This window comes from Stegodyphus dumicola, chromosome 3 (genome assembly GCF_044657685.1).
Source record: "Stegodyphus dumicola isolate Sdum_Otavi_A_Nest chromosome 3, ASM4465768v1".
Lineage (NCBI taxonomy): Eukaryota > Metazoa > Arthropoda > Arachnida > Araneae > Eresidae > Stegodyphus > Stegodyphus dumicola.
In genome coordinates, this window is record NC_140770.1 from 63717956 (window position 1) to 63740913 (window position 22958).

At 33.2% G+C, this 22958-nt stretch overlaps 1 protein-coding gene across 3 annotated transcripts in view; it reads right to left on the bottom strand.

The window, feature by feature from the left end:
- The window catches only part of LOC118190710 (plexin-B-like), a 1029017-nt gene that overhangs the window by 339229 nt on the left and 666830 nt on the right, over positions 1-22958 (bottom strand). The window lies entirely within an intron of this gene.

Below are 22958 nucleotides of genomic sequence, written 5' to 3' on the forward strand. Positions count from 1 at the left end.
GTTCCTGCAATGAATTATTCTATTTAACGCACTCAACAAAATAATTCACAATGAGAAGGTATACAGTGTAAATTATTTTTCAGTTCCATGCAATATATTTAATGGAACTTCTTGTAAATACAATAGAATAAAGCATATGCAGCAGTGCATGCAATGTTAGTATCATTTAAAGTTGAATGCAATAATTACAATATCTATTATAACTTATACATTAGTATCAAATGCTTTTACTTATACGTTGCCTGAATATGGTTACATTCACAAAATTCAAGATTTGTAGATCAAGGTAAATTAGTAATAATATTCAAAAGTCATTATAGCTGAAACTTATTTAATTCAAAGCTTTATTGCTTAAATCTGGCCTCGAAAGCAGTTAATTAAAAAAAAATTCTAGAAAACTGCTTAATCATTACCTTTCCCCCGATCCTTATTTTAAAAGAGGGTAGAGAATGTTTTTACAGGCTGTGAAAATTTCAAAACTTTATAAAATATACATTTTTATACATTATAATTTTAAAATAATGGAAGTGAAAAGATAGAAAAAAAATGCCCAGAATCAGTAATTGAAGTTAAACATTCGATATAAATTTCATGTAAATACGCTGTGTCCAATGATGTAAGCAGTAAAATACTGAGATGTTTAAATTTATTCGTGAAAAAAGCTATATGAGAAAAATTGAAAAAAAAATTGTTTTAGTATTAAATTTAAAATAGTCTAAACAAAATTTTGAAAAATTCGCTTTGATGTGCACAGCTTTACGTTTTGGACAGCATATATTGATTTCGTAACCCTAGGCCTATCCGTCTCTGTGCTATGCGACGAGCTCATACATAAATCCTTCATTTTAAAGTAATATAGTATAAATTTCTTTTACTTGTTCTAGAGTTTTACTTAAATAGAAAGACGAACGGTTTTAATTAACATTTTAATTAAGATGCAATTTCTGCGTCCTACAGAACAGTTAAGAATGAGATACCAGAGAAAAACTGACAGGACCCTCGCCTGGGTTTGAAACTTCGAATTATTTGACAAAGGTGCTGAAAGTTACGTTATTTAAAAATTTGAAAGTCTTCAGAAGATTTACTTCGAAAGATGTTTTTATAATAACTCGGCCTTATTGTCCTAAGCTTGATTTGCAGAGTCTATTAGATTATTCGAAATAGGAAATCGAACCACTTACATCACAACAACACGTATGGGAAATGCGATAACTCCTTACATTCTCTACGACTTAAAAAGGAAGTGGGTTGGGGAATGAGACAAGGTCGATCAAATCCTTGTAATGATGAATTATTGTCCACCTTATTTTACCTCAAGCGCCTCTGTAGAGATATATTAGGGTTATCAGAGCTGGGAAATGTACGAAATAAATAAATGCTGACCTTGGAATTCGAATAAGAGATCTTCCGGTTGCAGCTGAATATTCGAATGCGACAATACTTAGAAATTTATTTCTTCCTTAGACATGATGTTAGAGATATTCCAAATTATCTAATTTACATTTCAAACCCGAAAGTTTTAAAGCTTTTATATTTTAAATCTTTTCTTCAGCATACCGTTTGCCATATTGCGAATAAACGTAAAGCAGAAAATTTATGGAGAGTTTAAAGCAAAAATGTATATAAAAGTATAACTAGTGTAGAAGAGAAAGTTTATAGACAATTTAGAGAAGTTTAGAGCTGAAGTTTTTCACGAGAGTATGTGTCAGTAATCAGCAAATGCATGCAGTTAGTGTATAACTTTGAACAACGACACGTTAACACAAATATATATTGACGGATTTTATCACCTAAACAAATGACATAATCAATGCTCCACTTTCTAAGTTGTAGCAACTACATACCACTAAAAGTTTCTAAAACTTTTCGCTTTCCGATCACGAATACAAAGCTTGATCGAATGATGATGTATATCGACCGCTCGGTAGGTCAGACAGCAAGAAATTAAAATACATTTCATATACGAAAGAAAAATAACTTTGAAATTTTGTTTACAAAGCTTTAGAAACTTGAACCAGTAAAGTTTCAAGTTTCACAAAAAAAAAAAAAAAAAAAAAAAAAAAAAAGGAACTTCATATCTAGAAATGTGTAACGTGTATACGAGCCAGTTTCCCTTAAAAAGTCCTCCACGAAGGCATCCCTCCTTTAAGGCAGATAGCCCTCGAGTGCTTTGCCGTAATCTAATAAACCAAACCAAACCAATCATATCTAGAAAAAATTTGTATATCATATCTAGACAAATTGCATGTAATAGACCTAGTTGTTCCTCTCAACTAACCACTTGTTAGACAGCAGGTATTTCCCATTTGCCATTCGAGTTTATGAATTTAACGTACAAGATTGTAACTTGTGATACTTACTTGAGTACTATGATTGTAACTTGTGTACTAAAATTGTAACTTCTAATACCAATATTGCGACCTTGAACACGAAGATGTTAACTTATGTCTAATGACTTTGTAGCAAATTTTCTCCTTCCTTAATGTGCCGCCGTGATGTAATTGGAGGCATTTCCGGTTAAAGTCTGAAGTTCGAATCCTGGAAAAAGTACCGCTGATTTCTCATGCTTCTCGACTTCGAAAAAACATAAAAGACTCTACAAGTGGTGTCTGAACTAAAATAAGGCGAACGATAGTTCCTCACTACTTGGATTTAGCTGGCCCTTTTCTCCTCACTCATCCTTTAAGTAGAGGAGAATGTAAGGAATTTTCTCCTTTGTTATCAAGTGCATCCGTGGTATAATTTGAAGTACATCTGGCTGTTAACTGAGATATATGGAATTCGAATCCTGGCGAGGGCACAGCTGATTTTTATGTTTCTTAGTCCGAAATAGCCCTAATGATTAGTTTTTCTAACTTATACTAATATACTAAACCAACTAACTTTAGCGTGAAAAGATTCGGAAGTCACAAAAAGCAGATTGGAAGCATAAATCTTGATATTTAAAGTCGCTTTCCGAACTCGAACGGTAAACGGCAGTAGTACGCATATTTACTCCTTCAGATATGAACTGCTGTTATCGTGCCTAACTTCTAAATTCTCTTCCGCATGCTCTTATTTTGCATATCCTTCTAGCCTGAGAGAATATATATGACAAAAATCGAAGAATACAGTGTTAGGATAAGCTAGCTGTTACTAAAAAATAACTGAAATAAGCTTACGAGTTTCATTCCGGAAATATAAAAGTTTGACTTCTCAGAGAGGCTATTGTTGTAAATGTCTGTAAATATTTAAATTCATTTGATTGCATTGTTGTTTTCATGTAGCATTCCTTTTAGTTATTTATTTACTTGTTACTTTTAGGTTAATATTTATTTGTAATTGAATTTATGGCCATATGGTTTGCATGGAAGTGTTTATTTCTTATACAGAAAAAGGGATTTTTCAATTCCGAATGAGTCCAACAATGTTTAAAATGTAAAAATAGCTCAACTAGAAAAAAGCGAAATATGGCCCAAAACGCTCGTGAAAATTGTTGTCGCCAAGTTGAAAACATTTTGGCGCTATTTCGTCAACCTTGTGATACACTTCCAACAAACTTTGGCTGGAAGATTTTGGAAAAAGCTTTTTCGGAGCTCTAGGAAGGGTTTTCCTCGAAGCTTCCCAAAGTCCGTGTAATACCATATAAATGCAGTTTCCAGAGTCAGGACGAGTCAGTTCTGAATTAGCTGCGAGAGCTAGCGGTTTAAACAGAGTTTAGCTTAATTGCGATTTAGTTTACCCTGTCATTGATTTATACGATATTTCTAGTACACTAAGGAGGATTTGCTTAATATCCACGTACTCCTAGAATGATTTACAGCTATGTAATTTCTGTGTGCAATTTTTATTTACAGTAAATTGTCGATCTTTCCTGATTATCCACAACTAACTAAGAGTCCAAGGAATTTGATACAAGACGATAAGAAGGAATTTGATACAAGATGTACAACATTTACCAGTAATTTCTACTGGCAATTTCTTTAAAAACTGGTATCGCTGGCTCAAACATGTGATACAATTGCCAAATATAAAAAAATATATTTTAATAATGTATGCTTTGCAATAATGAGCCGGATTTCCTTCTTGCAGAAAACGAAATCCTGTTCATTATAGCAAAATACTCCATAGCAGATTCTCGAAAAGCAATCTCGTTATAGATGGGACTTTATTCACCTTCCACAACTGGCAGTGAATTCTCATCTCATTGAAAGGAAATATAATACAATTAAAAAAAAAGACTGTGATTAAATTTAATTATTCAACGGTTTGTTATATTTAGCAGTTAAAGCTTAATGGATAGGCATAACACCAAGATTAGCTTTCAGGAAAATCATGTCGAATAACTGCACAATAAAAGACATCTAGGTCACCTTTCCGTCAGTTAAAAAATCTATTAATCTATAAAACTTTAAAAAAAAAGACTCCTTTTCATTATGCTGAAATATCTAAAAGACCATTTCATAACTGCATGATCGGACGATGCACTTAGTTCCTGAATCGAGATCGAATTGAAAAGGGCAAGTGAGCAAGCACACATAACCAAAGCTTGTAGAGTCTGGCGAAAGCAATGACATACCAACAAAATCTCCTTTCTCTTTTATTTCAAGTCCTGGACGAACTTATCAGAGTTGGAGTTTGAAAGCCGAATAATCCCTTCTTTCCATTGTAATCCCGTTCGAAATCTCCCTGAAGTAGAGAGGTAGATGGTGGGAAGGGAAGGTGGCACAGACAACAACAAAAACAACGCACGAAATGAAATCAAAAGCAGCCCCAGGGCGGCCAACTTTTAAAACCGAAGTCGCAAACACAGTTTAGTCTTGAATAATTTATAACATCTTTAAGAGAACGAAACTCTCTTTGAATGATTAATGCAAGGATGGAATTCTGGAATATTTTGTTGTTTTTATCCTTTTCATTTCACGCACAAAATACCAGATGTAGGGGCGGATTAAATGTGCGTCGATGGAGCACAGACTACTTAATTATATAAGTTTTGGGACTCAAGTATTTGTAGTAGTGAAGTTACAAGAAAAAAGAAAAGCTACCGAGAAATTAGGCGATGAAAAATGCACTAAAATTAACTAGTAAATGGTAAATAGTTCCTTCCTTTTACGCATGCTTAAACATAAAACATGTGTGACAGAGGGGAACTCAGAGTGATTGCTCTTTGTACGTGCAGATCAGAAGACACTAAAAGTCTGACTTCTGAAAAATGCTTTTAATTACACTGCATGCTTAATGCGTTATGTGTCAGATAAATTTCTTTTGAATATTTGGCGGGTAACATAAACTTATGTTCCAAAAATCACCCAGATAAAGTGACCAGCTAAGAAACAGCTAAAGTAGACAATCAGATCACGAAATAGGAAAACAGCAACGTACGATCACACGAAAAATCTCAAAAACTGTAAGAAATCATTAATTTACACATAGAAAAACGGATCGAATATATTTTTGAGATTAGTATTTCGAGGCGGAGGAGGAAAGCAAAAGACGCTATGGTATTTACGTTTATTGGTCCTGATAGCTTTCACACACACGCATATACACATGTACGAAAGTTGATTACAATTGTCTTTTGCTCAAGGCATAGTATCTTTTCAATAGCGCATAACGTTCACTTTCCTCGTTCTCAGGAAAGAAAAATTATGACAAATTATATAAGATGATTTTGGGGTCTTTTCAAACTGGATGTTCTAGGTCCGGTTTAGTGGTACCTGCGCAAAAGAAAAAATATTCATTGCTGGGTGCGTAATAGTAGTTTGTACAGTTTAGAGGCAATTCCGCACAAAACTACATCTTGTAGGGTTTTACGTTATTTTTCTAGCAGATAATTTTCAGATGGAAATAGCTTTCTGTCATAATATTTTGATCAGTGCGTTTTCACTCTCCAACACCACTTTCCGCAAAATTCAGCCAAGAACTATTCAGACTGGTAAAGACAATCTATACGTAATTAGCCAGTTCTCAAAAGGGCTTTATATATGGTCATTCCAACGAACTATAAATTCTCAATATGAGGGTTTTCTATTTCAAGTTTTCATTATAAACTAAATTAGTAGTCTAAATTTTATAAAGTTGGTCTAACGGTAAATAAAACACATTATTCTATTTCATTGATTTATTTTTCCTTTCTTTACATACTCGAGGCAATAAGCTCCTGTGTGTCATAGTAAATCAGCCACCACATTAAACCGTGCAACAATAATTATAACAACAAACTTTTTTAATTAACGACATATGCAACACGCGTAATCTTACGACATAATAAGTAGGATTTTGAATTAGTGCTATATTATTAAGCACTCAACTGTTAATTTCAAATCTGTATTTGAAGTGCTTAGAGAATTCGTAAAGAAGTGGACTTTTGATTAAAAAAAAAAAAAAAGGCAAAATATCTTCGAAATGGGCCATCTCCTTTTCCGTTTAAATTTCAAAACTTTCAAGATTGAAGTCATCGTTTCGCACAAGCACCCAGTAGGTCGAGTCAGACCTGTCATGGAAGCTGTCTTCTAATATATTCAATGTCGTAAATGTCCTATAATTGAAAATATACATTAAATTTTATATATTTTAAATGACATTACATAGGTTTCGAGATCCAGGCTATATGCTCCATTCGCCTTTGTGGAAATCAGGTCCTTCTCAGAAAAATGATGTTGAAAACTATTTAACACGTATTTAAATTTTAACAAAATGCTTCTGCACATTTTGTGAAGCTTCACGATAGGCAAGATGGGAAACACGACTTCAGTAATTTCTCTAAAATTAACTTATTCTACCAGAAGAATTCTACTTATTTTTTAGATTTGCTTAAACATCGATGTAGGACCTCGGAATTTGTATCAAATTACAATAATCATATTCATTACTGAAGCCCCGCTGAATTCCATTCTCTTCTACAACAGTCATACCACGTGAAGAGAGTCAAGCAATTTCCTCGCGTATGAGAAAAAGAGATAAGATGAGACGCAAAACTAAAAGAATAAGTTAAATATTGATGTAACGGTGGTAAAAACTAATATTTAAGGAGCACAATTTCGAAATTTGCCTTAGGTTGGAAAATCAGTCGGGTTTGCTTTCCAGCATAAAATCCTTATAAAACTGGGTAAAACTTTCTCTTAAAGCATTTTTGAAGAATAGCAGAAAATAAACCGTCAAAGTATTAATGTATTCAAATCTTGAATTCCAGAAAAATTTTAAATTAGTGCACTTCTAATAAAAATGAAAAGTTCTTCTCTGTTATTATTATATTTAAAAGGTGAGAAAACTCAAAAATTCGTTACTCGTAAAACAAGAGAAGTTTCCCTGATGTGCTCTTTACCCCCCCCCCCCGACAACCATTTTATCGTTATTTCCAGAGCAATAATTTAAAATGACGAAGTGGCAACCCGCGAGTTAAATAGTGCCGTTCGCGCCAAAACAAATGTTTATTTAGCGTAAATGTTATAAACTGTTATTACAGTCGCTGTAATAAATTTCAAAGCTTTTGATGGGAAGGCAAGGAAATAAAACTGTTAAGTTGGAATTTATTTCTTATGTAAATGAAGCTTCTTTTTTGCATTTTTCATCCTTGCTATTTATTTTTGAACGAGGGTATTCAAAATGCTGTTTTCTTTTCTGGCTTTAAACATAAAATATTCAAGTTAGACTAAAAATTTAATTTTCCGATAAATATGTTAAAAAGATTCTGTTCTTAGAAAATGAAGTGACGAAATATTTTCATTCTGCCATTAAAAAAAAATACTTGTTTGGAAAAGTTTCATTTTATTAATTCTATTAAGACAAAAATAGAAGCATATATTTTTGTATTTATTTAAGGGTTTTTAAATTTTTTGACCATACCTACTAGATATGAATGCAAATTACAAATATCTTATGAAATTAGGTCAGATTTTTATGCATTAAACGTCAAAAATTTTGATATGTTATAGTTAAGAAATAGTTAACCCATGAATACTTTTGAAACACTTTTGGAAATAAACTTCGGATAAATTGTTTACGAAAAACCTCCTCCACTAATTATTGAATAACTCAGGTGTTTATGGAAGGTATATATTTCTAACTTTTCAATAGGAAATTTCGCTCTAATGGTGAAAAAATAAACGATTTTTTACATTTGGCTTTGTTCTTTAAGGAGGAAAAAATCTTAACACGGCGATAAAAAGCTTTGTGCTTATTTTTCATGACATCTGAGCATGCGCACTCTTCATCCTGATGGAAATCGTAATATCACCAAAGAAGAGGCCGTACATTTAGAAGCACACATACCAAGGAAGGGGAACTAAGTTACCTGGAATACTGTGTGCTGGAAACAAGAAAGACATCATTGAAGGATGTAAAGACAGTTTTCCCGTATATTGCATTATGAATGCATCTTTCGAGAAGGAATATTTTGGAGAACATTCAGTACAGGTAATGAGATAAAAGGTGGGATACGTCAATGACTATACAAGCTGCCAAAATATTTGTCCTTCCTTCGAGGAATCTCGATACTATTGAAACGCTGATATATCTAATGCAGAATATATATATATCCTAATGGAGAATATATATTAAAAGTGTAATAAGCTTTTAATCGAATTAATCCGCATTTTCATTACAAGATATTATTCAGATAATTTTTTTACTCTTCCTCGCACATCATTCCTCCTTTTCGAAACAAAGTTTGCCATTTAAAAAAAAAAGGTCTATCAAAATCATTTTAAAAAATTCCTATTCGTATTTTTTTAACCCTAACAAAAAAAAAAAAATGAGGATATAATTTAAGCCATAGCCAGTTACAGAAGGGATTTATTTCAGACTACTTAATTTCTCTAGAACCTATTCCATTTCACACACGTACTTGATTTCCTCTCTATCTCATAAGTGCTTTCTGGGATCCTAGCGCCACGATTTATAGGCATTGACTGTTTGAAATTATAGGAACAACAATTGACAGTTCAGCACCAAACCATTTGATAATTCTACATTTAACGCAGAATTTAAAAAAATATATATAGTAAATTTATCAAAAATTTTTTACAGCAGCAAAAGTGATGTATGGACACTGTTCAGAATAATATCCTGTTTATATCGCTATAATGGTTAATATTGAAGCCTCACCCCACAAGGCCCAAATTCTAAATTTTTTTGAGCCACAAAATCATTCGATAATTCTTCTTATTCCCAATCTCTATTCCCTTCCCCCTCAAAAAATTGAAAAAGGGAAATGCACATTAGAAGAATGTGAAAGAATGCTGTGCCCTGTGTCTTGACTGATATGCCTGGCGTTTTGCCTTTCTTTAAGTCTAATATTTTGTTTTCTTACGCTATAGACCTCTCGCACTCCAGATCACGGTGTTAATGAGTCTTCCAGAGAGGCATCTCTCCTTTTAGACAGAAAGCCCCAGTCCGCCTTGCTATAATTAAATAATACAGCCCAAGGCATGGTTAATGATGTGTCGTTGCATAGCAACGAGCTTCTGCTTAGGCCATTTATGATGCTTACGTTATAATGTGAACGCGGCTTTATAGCCCATTAAATAAAATTAATTACCAACTACGCCAACACACAATCTAAGTATTTAGACCTATATGAATAAACCCATGGATATCAGTTTGCTTTAACAAAGATATTCCCGTATAAACTTAACCTATATCCTTCTGCAATTATCACTTCTAAAACTGCTGAAGAGCTTATCCTGTAGCTGTTTCTTTGCTCTAAAACTGAAAGCAAGGCACGATTGAAATTTGTGAATAGTACTCGCCGTTACTGTTTGTTATCTACGTTACATTCTAAACCATATACGGAAAACTGCGTGTGTTCGGTATGCTGGAAATTGAAACAACAGGTCCTTTTATACCTAGCTTTTATCATAAAATCATCCCTAAATTAAATTCATTGCTAGAAATTTCTGACAAGCTGATAAATTGCTACAGACCAATGGAAATGGCATCTATGGACATTACGATGATACTAACGCCTTTGCAATAAATTTTTGTGCACAACCATTGGTTAAAATTTTAACACTACGCAATTCGCACAAGCAATGGAAGCCAAAACATCAAAATCTGTTAATAAGATAAACAGTAATCTAAGTTAAATAGCTAACAGCGAAACAGAGTAAACAAATGTTTGTTTATGCACCGTATCATTTACTATTATGCTCAATATTTTTCAACTCATTTTACGAAAAGGAAAAGGACGCAATATTTTATATGCTCATGTTTGCTTCATGGAAAATACATGAATGCTAACCAAGTATTATTTACCCAATAAATTTCACAGAAAATTAATTTGTATCAAGTTAACCATACAGGGTGCTCCAGAAAAGATGGTTACATGTTTTATATTCTCAATTATAGTCCTCGAAATATACTTCAAGCTAGGAAATTTCTGAAAATAAGACACAGAATTCGACGCTGAGGAATTCCAAAATGAGTTAGCTAATTTAGCTTAATCTAAATTCATGCAACGTAAATTCACAGTTATCCCAGTAAATTCCGGGTGCAACTATAAAAATATTCTTTGGTTTGAGGCTTAATGGCTCAATAGGATAAAACAAAGTACTAATAAAATTTATATTTAGCAACACGAAAATATAATTACACATATCTCTTCGAATTTTAAACGTTAAAGTAGACAACATTTTGCATTCCTTTTATTTAATAAATACATTATTAATGGAAACTTTTGCTGTACGAAGCATGCACTTAAATTTAGAATAAAAAACTTACAATACCTTCTCTGCTAGCGCTAAAGTCTTACAAGTCCTGTAAGTTCTGATTTCTATAAAATTCCTTTCCACATTTTGAGAACATTTTACAATTTGGAATACACACTTAAGGACTAATACTTGAGAAATTACAGAGTTTGTTTTCAAGTTTCTCATGTACATTATACAGTTATTATTAAGTAATTTTCTGAACTGAAAAATCAGAAAATGTATAATGCTTACTGCTTTAATAGTTTTATAATGTTATAGCGGACTTCGGAGCCGGCCAACGCTCCCAAATTCGAAATAGTTGAGAATTACTTAAATTCGCCGCCAGAAGAGCTCTTTTGTGAAGAGGTAGAGTATTTCACTCCCATGAAACGTATTCAACTTCTGTACCCAAATTCACGAGGTTTCCCGCATTGCACTTCTGATTCGATTCATAGGTGTCGCCACGAGGAAAGCCTCCGCTGAAACATCAACGCATTGAACAGCTGCGACACATAAATCACAGCCCCGAGGCCGCCAATAACTCGGAACCACGTTTTGGTCTCTGTGTTTTCACATAAATTTTGTATATAAATGATTGCCCACCAAATAATTTTTACACTGCACTCAAGGTGAAAACGGAAATGGTATTTGAAAAATACTCAATGGCTTAAACTACGCATGACGTCGACTATACGGTATGGAAAAAATATATATATATAAGGTGCTTTCTCAATGACAATTATTCCAAGAAGATCTGAAATAATTTTGATGGCAGAGTGGCAAGACGAGACGAAGATGACGAAACTGGATTCCGACAAATCACCAATATTTATTTCACGCATATAAAATCATCTTAGTAGATATTTATCCAATCATAATGAATTACAGTAAATCCTATGTACACCTACTTTAAAAATAAAACATAGGCATTTTAGGCGGAAAAGCAAAACAGCATGGATGTTGGCGTGGCGGAAACTAAGGTAAGGAATGACGTAATTAATTCACCAGCAGTATTGATACCAAAGTAGAGACAAGCTATGACTGACTAATTTGAGGTTGTTATAAAACACAGAAGGATCTCGAATTTTGGAGAACAGTTGAATTTAGGGGGACAGCACCAAATCTAGAATAGTTAATTTTGAGAACGCCAATTATTTTTAAAGCAGCTATCGTAGTTTCCTATATCTTACATATATATGTAGGAAATGGCAACACAACTTTAACTGAATGATGGAACTATAATGCAGCGTGCGCAACCGAGTAACAACGACGATGACGAATGCAGACGCCTAATGTTGTGAGGATTATTCCTTTCTCTTTCTTATCACTTTTAATTCATGTAAATAAACCGTAGTTAAGTAATGACTCGATGAATATTGGTGATATATTTCTCATGTATATATATATACATATATAAGAACACGTATATTTTTCTGTGACCGGGTAAGCATCAAATGCAACGACTCCAAATAACTCTTTCTTTTACTGCCGGTCGTTTGAGGAAAATTATCTAGATGATTCAAATTTACGAAACCAGTTCAATAACATTTGTAAAATACAGTTATTATGCGGTGAAAGTCTGGAAGCAGGCTCATCCACAAGCAACTCCAAGATAATGATGTAAAACCAACAAGCGGATTTAATTTGCATTTTGACAAGGGACTACAAAGAACGAAACACAACAATTTAAGATGGAGTTATGCAAGAATAAAAGGAGTGAAAACTAAAGAGGACAGGGGGAAGTGAAAAGGGTTCCAACGATACCTAATCCGCCTCCCTCTCTTATCTATATTAAGCGGAACCTCCAGTCAACAAACCACTTCTGTCAAGTGTCTTTGCAGCAGTAGCAAGCGCACCACTTGACTTTGATCACGGAGTGAAACGGGTTGCGCTTAATAGCTACAGAAGCGATGAAAAGAAACGGTCGAAGAGTATTAAAACTCTCTCTTCTTCTCTTCCAACAAAGGGGAGACAAACTCTCCAAAAGAAAAGACAATAGGGGGTGGAATGGGAGAAAATTCATTAGCAGTAACAATCTTGTCTTGCTATAAAGATGAATGGTGGGCATCTTGAATAGGAATCGAAGAAATAAAGGCCACCCACACACATACATGCATATCGAGGTATACACACACTTTTCCTGCTCTTCTGGCGTCAGGCCCATTAATTCGTTGAGGATTGTTACTGCAGCTACTTCGGGGAGCAACGTTTGACACAAGGGGCCATCCACTAATCGGATAATATAAAAACCTGCTTTAAAAACCCATAAGTAAACATCGTCATATTTAAAACATAAAAATAAGTCACATTCGGGCTAATTTTTAGAAAATGCTGACTTTGAAAATGTGTAACGGAAAGTGAAGAGAAACTAAATATTGTTTCTCCAAAGAACTTTCCACAAGAAAGAAAACTACTCAAATAATAAAATTACGGATGATGTTTTCCTTTATGGTGCTGAAATTATCTTCCTATGAAAATTACGAAGAAAGAAGTACCTATTAGTTAAAATCTTTCCACTCTGCAAGTAATTTAATATAAAGTCATATTCTAGGTAGATCTTTTAGAGCAACACTTTTTCTGTTTTCTTCAACCAATCCAGAATGAAACGCTAGAACTTTTTTAAACAATGAGGTTTTTATAACCATGAATTTAATTCTAATAATAGTTATATCTATCTTATATTCATTCTAATATGAAAGATCTAAAAAATTTAAGATTGGTTTTCCTTCTAATTGCGAAGTTTAGCTATTAGTTTTTTTTCCCCGTTAATAAGACAGTAGCTCTTCAGTTCAGACTTATTTAAATGTATATTTTCTATAATGCGTATTTAAATCAATCTGCACTGTATTTAGAAGACAGTATATATTGTGCCTAAATATTATGCCATACTTGCCTGTTCCTTGAACTCATGACTGTAATCCGGAAATCCCTTCTATAAAAGCGTTCCATTTTTGCATATTCTCACGCTGTTCAAAACTGGGTGGAAAACATCATCCCTTCTTTCTGATTCAACAGGTGTTTCTATGCCTATGTTAGCTTCAAATTCATATCCCACTTTCTTCACCTTCCACTTGTACTTTTATATGATAGTTAGCGAAAGCTGAACAGCAGACACACCCTTTATTGAAGAAATTTTATAGGAAAAAGAAAATAATAATAATAAAAAAAAACTTCCATTCAGAGTAAAACTCTTCCAGTGCCACGTGTTTAAAATGCTAAATTTTTTGCTCACATTTATCAGGTAGCAAACAATGAATTTTATAAATACAATATTAATGTTGTTTAATACTTACAATAGAATTTTATTTTAAATTTCTCCATTCTAATCAGATTAAAAACGCCTTCTAATTACCCAACGGTAAACATGCCCATGCTACAACAAGAGCTGATCTTTTGAAAACGAGACATATAATACTTTAACGAACTTGAATCATTAATGCATTTGTCTCAAACTACAGTTTGAGCGACATCCAAAAATTTTCTGCAAGAGCAGACTCCTAGAATCCAATTAATTACAGTCAACCACCAAGAGAAATTTAAATATTTAATCAGCGAAACATTCTGCTTGCTTCAGAGGGTAACCGCAACTCGTTCTTCGAGATTCCATTGGCTGGAAGATGACGTCCTTTCATATTATCCAACAAATCATCTTTGAAGACGCTGAACAAACCCGTCTGCGGTTTCCATGCAGCGATGAAACACTGTAACAATTTTTTATAATAAAGTATATATATTTTTTAAAGACTGCCATGTTATACGAAGAGGAGAACAGCATGGGGGGAAAATTCAGCCTTCACGAGGGATTCACGTGACGACATTTTCTATTGATTGATAGGCTGCTGGATAGTCCGGGACGAGAATAGATAGAGGATGGAAGGAAGGAAGAGATAAAGGGGAGGGACAGAGATGGGGGTATCAAAACTGTCATTGCGTAAAAATTTCTTCTGAAAATTTTAGGCAGTGAGCGATCGTATGACTTTTATCTCCTGGAAGTGTCATAATCCCAGAAGTAAGAAGCGATTCACGAAACTTGTACGGTAGTCCAGAGGCAAAAGTATCGAGAATTCCATGTTGAATAACAAAAGAATAAAAATTAGGCCCACCTGATATGCAATAGTAAATTTACTTTCCCAAGCAAGTGAAACAAACATGGTAATTTAAAACTGTTTGTTAAATTTCTTTGTGGAATAAACAGTCCATTCTACTGCTTTTATTCAAAGCGGACAACCGTATAAGAAAACAAACCAGATGGAAAATACAGCACAAAGTATTTACACACGTAAACAGTTTACAGATTCATTTTCTATAGCGAGGAATTTATAATGTTAAACCTGGCACTAGTAAAAATTCTGTAAATTTCTAACGTAAAAATGTCGTAAAAAATTACGATTGTAAATTTGATGAGCAATGAATAACACAATAAAATACTCATATATAAAATCAAATGCTTACAGCACAGTCAAAATAGTAATTAATGTTATTAACTACTTTCATAACAATTAGAAATCTTGGAATAGTATTAAAACTTTCTTACGATAAAATTGAAAAATGAGTTTTGGGTTGTTTGATTTGGTTTGAAAGTCAATTCATAAAATTATCTATAATTTATCTTTGCTAGTTTTGCATTTAATTATTACATTTTCTATTCAATAAAATTTTGTAAAAAATTAAAATAAAAATTTCATGAATTCCTAAAACTAACTATCTTTAAAAAAAATCTCACTAAATTGGAAAATTCAATGAGACATGCTAAGTTGTCACAACCAATTTTAATTATTGGACTATAACTTTATTTGAATGCCTACTAGAAAAACAGATAAAAGGCTGAACACTGTGAATAAAACATATCTGACTACTGCATTTTACCATTTTTTCACATGTCAAATTAATTTAGATGATCTCAGGCTATAAAGGTATTGTAAAAAGCGCGCCTACCAGAATTTCAGGACTTAGCTTTACGATCCCAATAATATCTGTCTATTTGTAAAACTTGTTGAAATCCATGTCTTCTTGCTGATGAGTTGGATACACATCTTAACTTTCTTACTTATTTCACACTACTGAGTATAGTGAGACTTCTTGAATTATTCAGAATTTAAATTAATTTCCACAGGATTTTCTCTCTCTTTCGCCTGACTCAGAGCAACCTCGAATGGTATTGCTGTTAGTGACGGCTAACTGATTGCCACGTTGTTGGGCACGGATTAGAAAGCCTCCATGCTTGTGATAGTACAGTCTTTGTAACATGAAGGAAATTAAAAGCCGATGAGCTTAAATTCCTCTCGATAGTTTAAAAGTAGGAGACATTTAGATACCATTCCTCGAATGCTCATAGATGAAACTTTGACAAAGAGCTTCGTGTGCTCTACCTTAATTAAATTATTGAATCAACTCAATAGGGGAAGCATTTTCAGATTCTAATTATTATACATTAAACAGCTATAGATACTCTCCAGCTAGTAAAGAAGTAAATACTAATTATTCAAGAAAGAAAGCACTTTTTAAACCACGGAATAATCTGCTTGTATTTATTTGACATTACCTATTAAGAGATTACAAGCAAATTTTTCTACGACTACATTTTTATAACTCGAAAACTTAACGAGAATATCAGGTTTATCTAGTGACATTACAATACCCATTAACGAAAAGAAAAGTTTTCGACAACCTGAAATCATTTAACCACATATTTTAAATAATTGTCCTTGAATCCTTGAATCCTTGAATCACAGACGAATGCAAAACGGAGAGACTAGGGTAGTAAGAATATAATAAACGTCGGCAAGATCACTTTGCAGTAGGCTACATACAGGTGTTTCCTACTGAATGACGAAATGATTTAAAAACACGCATTATTAAACAGACGATTATATTGTGCATTAACAATGATGATACACTACATACTATTCCATGCTAAAATTGCGTAGATTAATCTTTAACTCAGGATACAACGCAAAGTATAATCGTTATTCTTGTAAATTAAAAATGAATACGGAAACTTACAGAAAAAATGTCAGAAAAATGTTAACATCACAAAGTTTCGGAGCTGATTATAAAAGTGTTTCATAGAAGACCATGCTCAGTAACACTTTAAACATTTTAAAGGTAGTTTAAGCTGTTCAAAAGTTACGGAAAATGAATACAATATATAACTGATCAATGATTGTAATCATGACCGTATTTCTGTTCCACCGATTACATCGCAATGAAGAGTCATTCGTATCTTCTAGAATTAAAAGTTATAAATCTCAGCTTAAAGTTTGATCCATCTTCTGAAAGCGTCGCCTTGATATTAATGCTGCGAAATGAGGTAATCTGGAGATACAAAATTTGTAAATATTTTGCTCCCTGTTTTGAAATCAGTTGAATGATCAGTTCAATTTACAAATTTTACAATCCAATAATTTAAAATTTAGTCACGTTCAAGTTATGCCAGGTTTGCTGTAAAGCGCGTATGTGAGTACAGTGTAAAGTTTTCATCTCTTAGTTTTCACTTTTTCAGTGTAGTCCTGTCCAAAAGTATTTATTACAAATGTAAATAACGTTTAAGAGGACGTCAAAGACTTCAGTAGGTAGAGGGACAAAAGCAAAAACAATGAGGACTGAAGTTCTTGCAACATTTTTTTTTTTCAGACACTTGCTTAATTGTAAATTTAGTGTCAGGTACATAGTCCGCCTATGTATGAAAGTTATTTTAATTTACAGCGTTGTAGTGAGAAGTATAAATAAAAAGTCTTTAATTTAGTTAGCTCTCTCCTTTCATAACGTTCCAAATGCAATTTAAACATACCGAGTTTCAGCTATTCACATTATAATTTATGTTTTAGCTCCAACAAGTGGTGGCAGCGGAAGCTATGAGTCGCAGTTCACTTTTGTAGCATCTTTCAGCAGTTAGTCCACATAACATTTTATTTTTATCTGCTTTCTGCATTATTTATATTGGTTAATTTCTAAGTGGGAGACAAATAGCCAGAAATAATAAAAGCTCAGCCGGTTAATTTAGTAATTTAGTGAGCTATGTAAAGGCTAAAATTTTATATGTATTTACAAATCAAAACATTTCTTGCGCCACTCTTCTCCGCAGCAACAATTTTTGTGCATCAGCTTTACTTCTTGACATTCGCAAATAACATTTTCCTTTTCCCTTCCCCCAACGGCATATAAAAGCAAGTGGAATTTGGATTCCCCGTAAACAGGCTTAAGGTATCGTTGTATTTCGGCTAGGGAGGAGGCAAAGCATTCTCTTTCCCTTCTCTATCCTGTATTGTTTTATTTCAGAATATATATTTATTTCTTTATATGGAGACTCTAAATCGGATTTCAATTCTGAAGATACGTCCTCGCTTTATGCTTAGCTGCCAATCGTGTTTTCCACCCCTTGAGATTTTTTTTTATAAAGTTATTTTCACCTTGTGTGGACCCTCCGAGCATTTTTGAAAGGTGCATCTGGCCACACATTATACTCTTCGACGCTATATATGCCTGTTCTACGTAAGCAAAGAATATGATTTGTCATACAGTTAAACCGCAAAGATCGATGCAGTTTCTTCCTACATTTTGTAAAGTATATTTTAATTTTGTAACAGTTACTTTAATTTAATTTTATTTTATAACAGTTATTTTAATTTTGAAGTCATTTCCTATCAATTCTTCTTTCCACCACCATGATGAGTCTTTAGAACCGCGGTTGAATGAAAATGAGTTAGAAGAAGTATTTATAAGGAAGGTTCAACTTCCTTCTTGAAAGAGAGTTAGGAATACTGAGTAGCGCGTGTTTGACTTCGGGCTGAATCTCTACGCTGGGCCGTATTATTACGTGCCTTTTGATATTCGCCGGCTAGTTTAAATTAAGGGACAATTACGTTAGATACTTGTGTTTAGCTTCGGCTAAGTCTCTCTTAATTAGTTATAGTTTTGTTCCTGTTTCTTATTCTGAGTCCAAGCCCGCATAGAGGCTTTGTTGAAAGCCCAAGAAAGGGGCCGACTGTTATCTTACTTTGAGTGAAATAAAAGGTATTTTAACCCTTCTTAAGTCTATATCTTTAGTTGTTTGAACTCAGTGATAAGTCGCTACACCGTTCACTAGGTTCCTTAATGTTCATCTGAGACAAAAAGGAGTGACGAACCCTACAACTTCATTTGGAAATAACTACTTAACCTAATAAGTGTAGCAAATTAACCATTTTTTGTTAAAAAGTTTACATTTTCCTATGTTTTTAAAAAGTTTTGCGAGATTGTTGCATTTGAAATTTTAAATATATAAATTGTGAAAAAATACAGGTGATGGCTACATTCATCAGAAACATATATCTACTCCATTACTTTTGATATTTCTGCAACTATCTGCAAAACGCTTATTTTGGAATGACCGTAGCATTGTTTTGAATAACTGGAGTTGTCTGAAAAAGCGCCATCTTAATAGAAGGTGATGCGTAGTATGATGATAAATCTTGCAAATAACTCGGCTAAGACCTAAGAATGTATTTGATCAAAAAACGCAAACTTCAAACTTGAAATGCTGTTTGCTCAAAATGCGACATCGTGCCGAACGGTCGAAAAATGCTGTAACAGGAAATATGCTGTCCTAGAAAATCTCGCTTCATACATACTACCGCGCCACAGCAACTAAATTTAATTGATGTAAATTTCACGCACGTGATATGACTTTTCATCGCATTTTTTTAACAGAGGATTATTGTTTTTCAATTCACAAGATTTAGCTCAAAATAAACGCAGGCCAAATCCACGAATGCAATCAATTTCAGAAGTGCAAAAGTATCACCTATAAGAAGAGGAGATCATCAGGACACCCAAAAGTTTGCATTAATTTATCATTAGTCAAAATGCGACTGAACAGCATGAACTCAAATAAACTACTATCCATTTGATGACTCAAAAACGTTAAATTTCGCATAAATTTTAAAAACTCTCAAAACAGAGCTCCTAAAATAAGCAGCTGTAATTCAGAACTGGCATGAGCCATAATTATCTACTCACCCACCTCCATAATTTAAAAATCGTTTTCTGAACTAAGACCTCTTTGTAGTGTAGTGGTCTAAAAGATTGATGTATTCCCCTACCACTTGCCCTTTGCGGTTAATCGACCCTAAAATGACTATAAAAGGAATAATGATTATTCTCGGACACTTTTCACAAATAAAAATTATGTACCATTAAAAAAATTTGTATGCTATGGTGCGTCTATGCTCCACTCAAACGACTTTTCAAAGAAATTTTTTACCTTTCAAATATCCATCCTAGAGTGCGCAATATTAAGTTCAAAGCAAGAAGAAAATAACACATGCTTGTTTTAGGTTAACGATTTTGGTCTCTCATTCATTTTATTCCTTTCTTTCACCTGCATTCGTATTTGATTATTTAACGGATTGCGAAGAATATAGATGATGGCTTCGTTGCAATGCAAGTCCTCATATGACAACGAATATATATTTTGAAATTCAATAGATAATCACGGAAACTACATAGATCTCTATGAAAAGTGCCGGAAAATGCACTCTACTGGATGAGTTGCATTAGCATCTAGGTTACTCAGAATATTTTAATGCAAATTCTCAGAGAATGGTGGATGCTTGCGAAGTTGAAAACAGTAGCAACAAATATTGACGAATGAACCGCCTATACCAGTGGTGCCCAACCTTTGGTCTCTCGCGAGCACATTTTGGCTTTTCGCGAGCACATTTTGGCCTATCGCGAGTACATTTCCAAAACATCAACATTTTTGTTAAACATATTTCCAATCTTATGTGATACATCTGAAATATTAATTTCGGCAAGTGGGTTTGAGATGAATAATAATAACATTGGTTGAACTTTATGGAAATCAGAGAAGCGAAGTTCAAAATTATTTTTCAGTGCATTTAGGTTTTCCGAGTATTTCTCTGTTTCAATTGCTTTGTGGTTATTAATATGGCTTGATTACTTCTGAAAAATGGGTGAAATGTTTTTCTTTCATCTGGTTTATCCACAAATTTAACTTTATCTGAAAAGCAGTTACAGTCCCAGTCAATTGAAAAAGGGTTTTTTTTTCTTTTCCCTGGAGATCTGCGTTCAGTTTGTTCAGTTTAGCTGTTATATCCGTGAGAACCAATTATTATCGTCCAATTCTTTATAACTTTCGTTTCCGGATTCCCAAAACTGTTTTATTGGCGAAAGAAATTCTGCAAACCGTTGACGTACTTTTCCTCTGCTGAGGCATCTAAACATCGGAATGAAGCAATAAGATTCCATGTTCGCTATCAAGTTCATCACTCAGCAATCAACTATTTTATAACGTCTTGCAAGATATCTCTTATGACTATAAATGCTTACCATATTTTAACAATTAAGAAATATAAATGAATGGTTATTTTAAAAATATTTTTTGTTCATAGTACCTAATTGGGCTGGCGAGCACATACAAAACGATCGGCGAGCAAAAGGTTGGGCACTGCTGGCCTAGGCCTAGACGGTATAGTGGATAAGGGAGTGTGATACCGAAGAGCCCAGGTTCGAAGTAACCTGTATGGCTGTAACTGTCCATCTTAATTAGGTGCTTCCAGAATAAAATGGTCACCACTTTCAGCCCTAGTAGTAGCCAGGCGTAAATCGGTTAGGTGCTCGCCATTGGAAAATAATAATAAAAAAAAAAAAAAAATAATAATAATAATAAAAAAATGTTGATGAACGACAAGCAAGGTAGAAGAAAATTTTCAAAATTGAAATACAACACTGAAAGAGTACTCAGGAAAAACAGACATTCTTTCAAACAATCATGCACGTGCAACATTTATTATTATACTTGCAATAGATATTTAGTTTAGGTATACAGTTAAATTATTACTACATTAATATATTAGACTCAAAACTAAGTATGAAAGGTTAAATAACTCTCCATAAAGCAAAGTCGCTATAATTATGATCCGACGCTATAATTAATGATATCGTTATCAAATTTTTCGTAATATTAAATTGTTAACTGTAACTTTTATAATAGTTACCTGAATTCTAGAAATGTGCCAATGATATCACACCTTTTATCCAATATGCTATAAAACTCTCCCCGTATGATGTACAAACATTAATTAAATACATAATAATAATTTCATTTCTCTCGTCTACATACACGTAGATTTAGTTTCCTTTTTATTGCATTTAGTCATTTTAGATACTTATTCTGCATAATTATTACTAAAAATTAGAACAAAGTTCTATTTATTTCATTAGTTATTGGCAGAAAATTTTTCTTATCGGGGGGGGGGGAACGTTAAGATGAAAATTTCTATCTGTCAGAAAATGAAAGTATAAAAGCTCAAGTGTCCAAGAAAAATAGATTGTTTATTGCATATAACATCTGTAATTTTTTTTACCTAAATGAGACTCCATAAGTAACCGCAAGTAATTCTTTAATATATAAAAGATCGAATTTCCATTAAGATTAAATATATCGATAATATCGTAAACATCAGTTCCTTCAAAAGACTCTGCTCAGTGATTTATAAATTGCAGCATCTCTTTGTACCTCTCTCAGCGTAAAAAAAAAGATGAGAAACATATGCTTATTTCCGTTCATACCGTACACATACACACACTAACAGGCGCGCGCACATTAGCAGTCAGGCCGATTTTAATACTGCGTTATTCTCGTTGACAAGAATATTTTTAAGTAATCACATACAAAGTAGCGCAGCAAGTGTGCCTGTTGCTTGTAGAGCTTTTCACATTTTTGAAAACGCTGTGAACAGCATGAACTGTTTGTTCACAATGTTTGAACAGAGAAATGAAACGACAGCAATCTAGCTGGCAAGAGAAGCAGAGAGTGAATGCGATGCTTCTAAAATAAAAGCTTCGTTCAGAATCATTTGGTTTTAATTCACATTTAATTCGCATTATTATTTTATGTATTCGGTTCCCAAACTGAAATCATTACTGGTTGAAGTCTTTATGTAAGTGTTTGTATCATCAGCGTTATGCAAGAATCATATGGTAGTGATTACTTTTGAAATAGCGCAGTTGAGAAAGGTAAAGGTTTATTATAAGCAATTAATATTTTTAAGATATAAAGGGGATACAATCAAATTAAAATAGAGAGTAGAGAGGCTATTTCAAATTAAAGTTGTGATTTTGATTTATATATTTTTTATCTAGTACATATATATATAATATTAATTTATTTTCTAGTAGATTACTTAATATTCATCATATTCAAATTACTCGAATATAAGAAACTATATATATTAATGCACCTACGCATGAACTAGTTCTTTAGAGAAACATATAATGCTGCTTCTG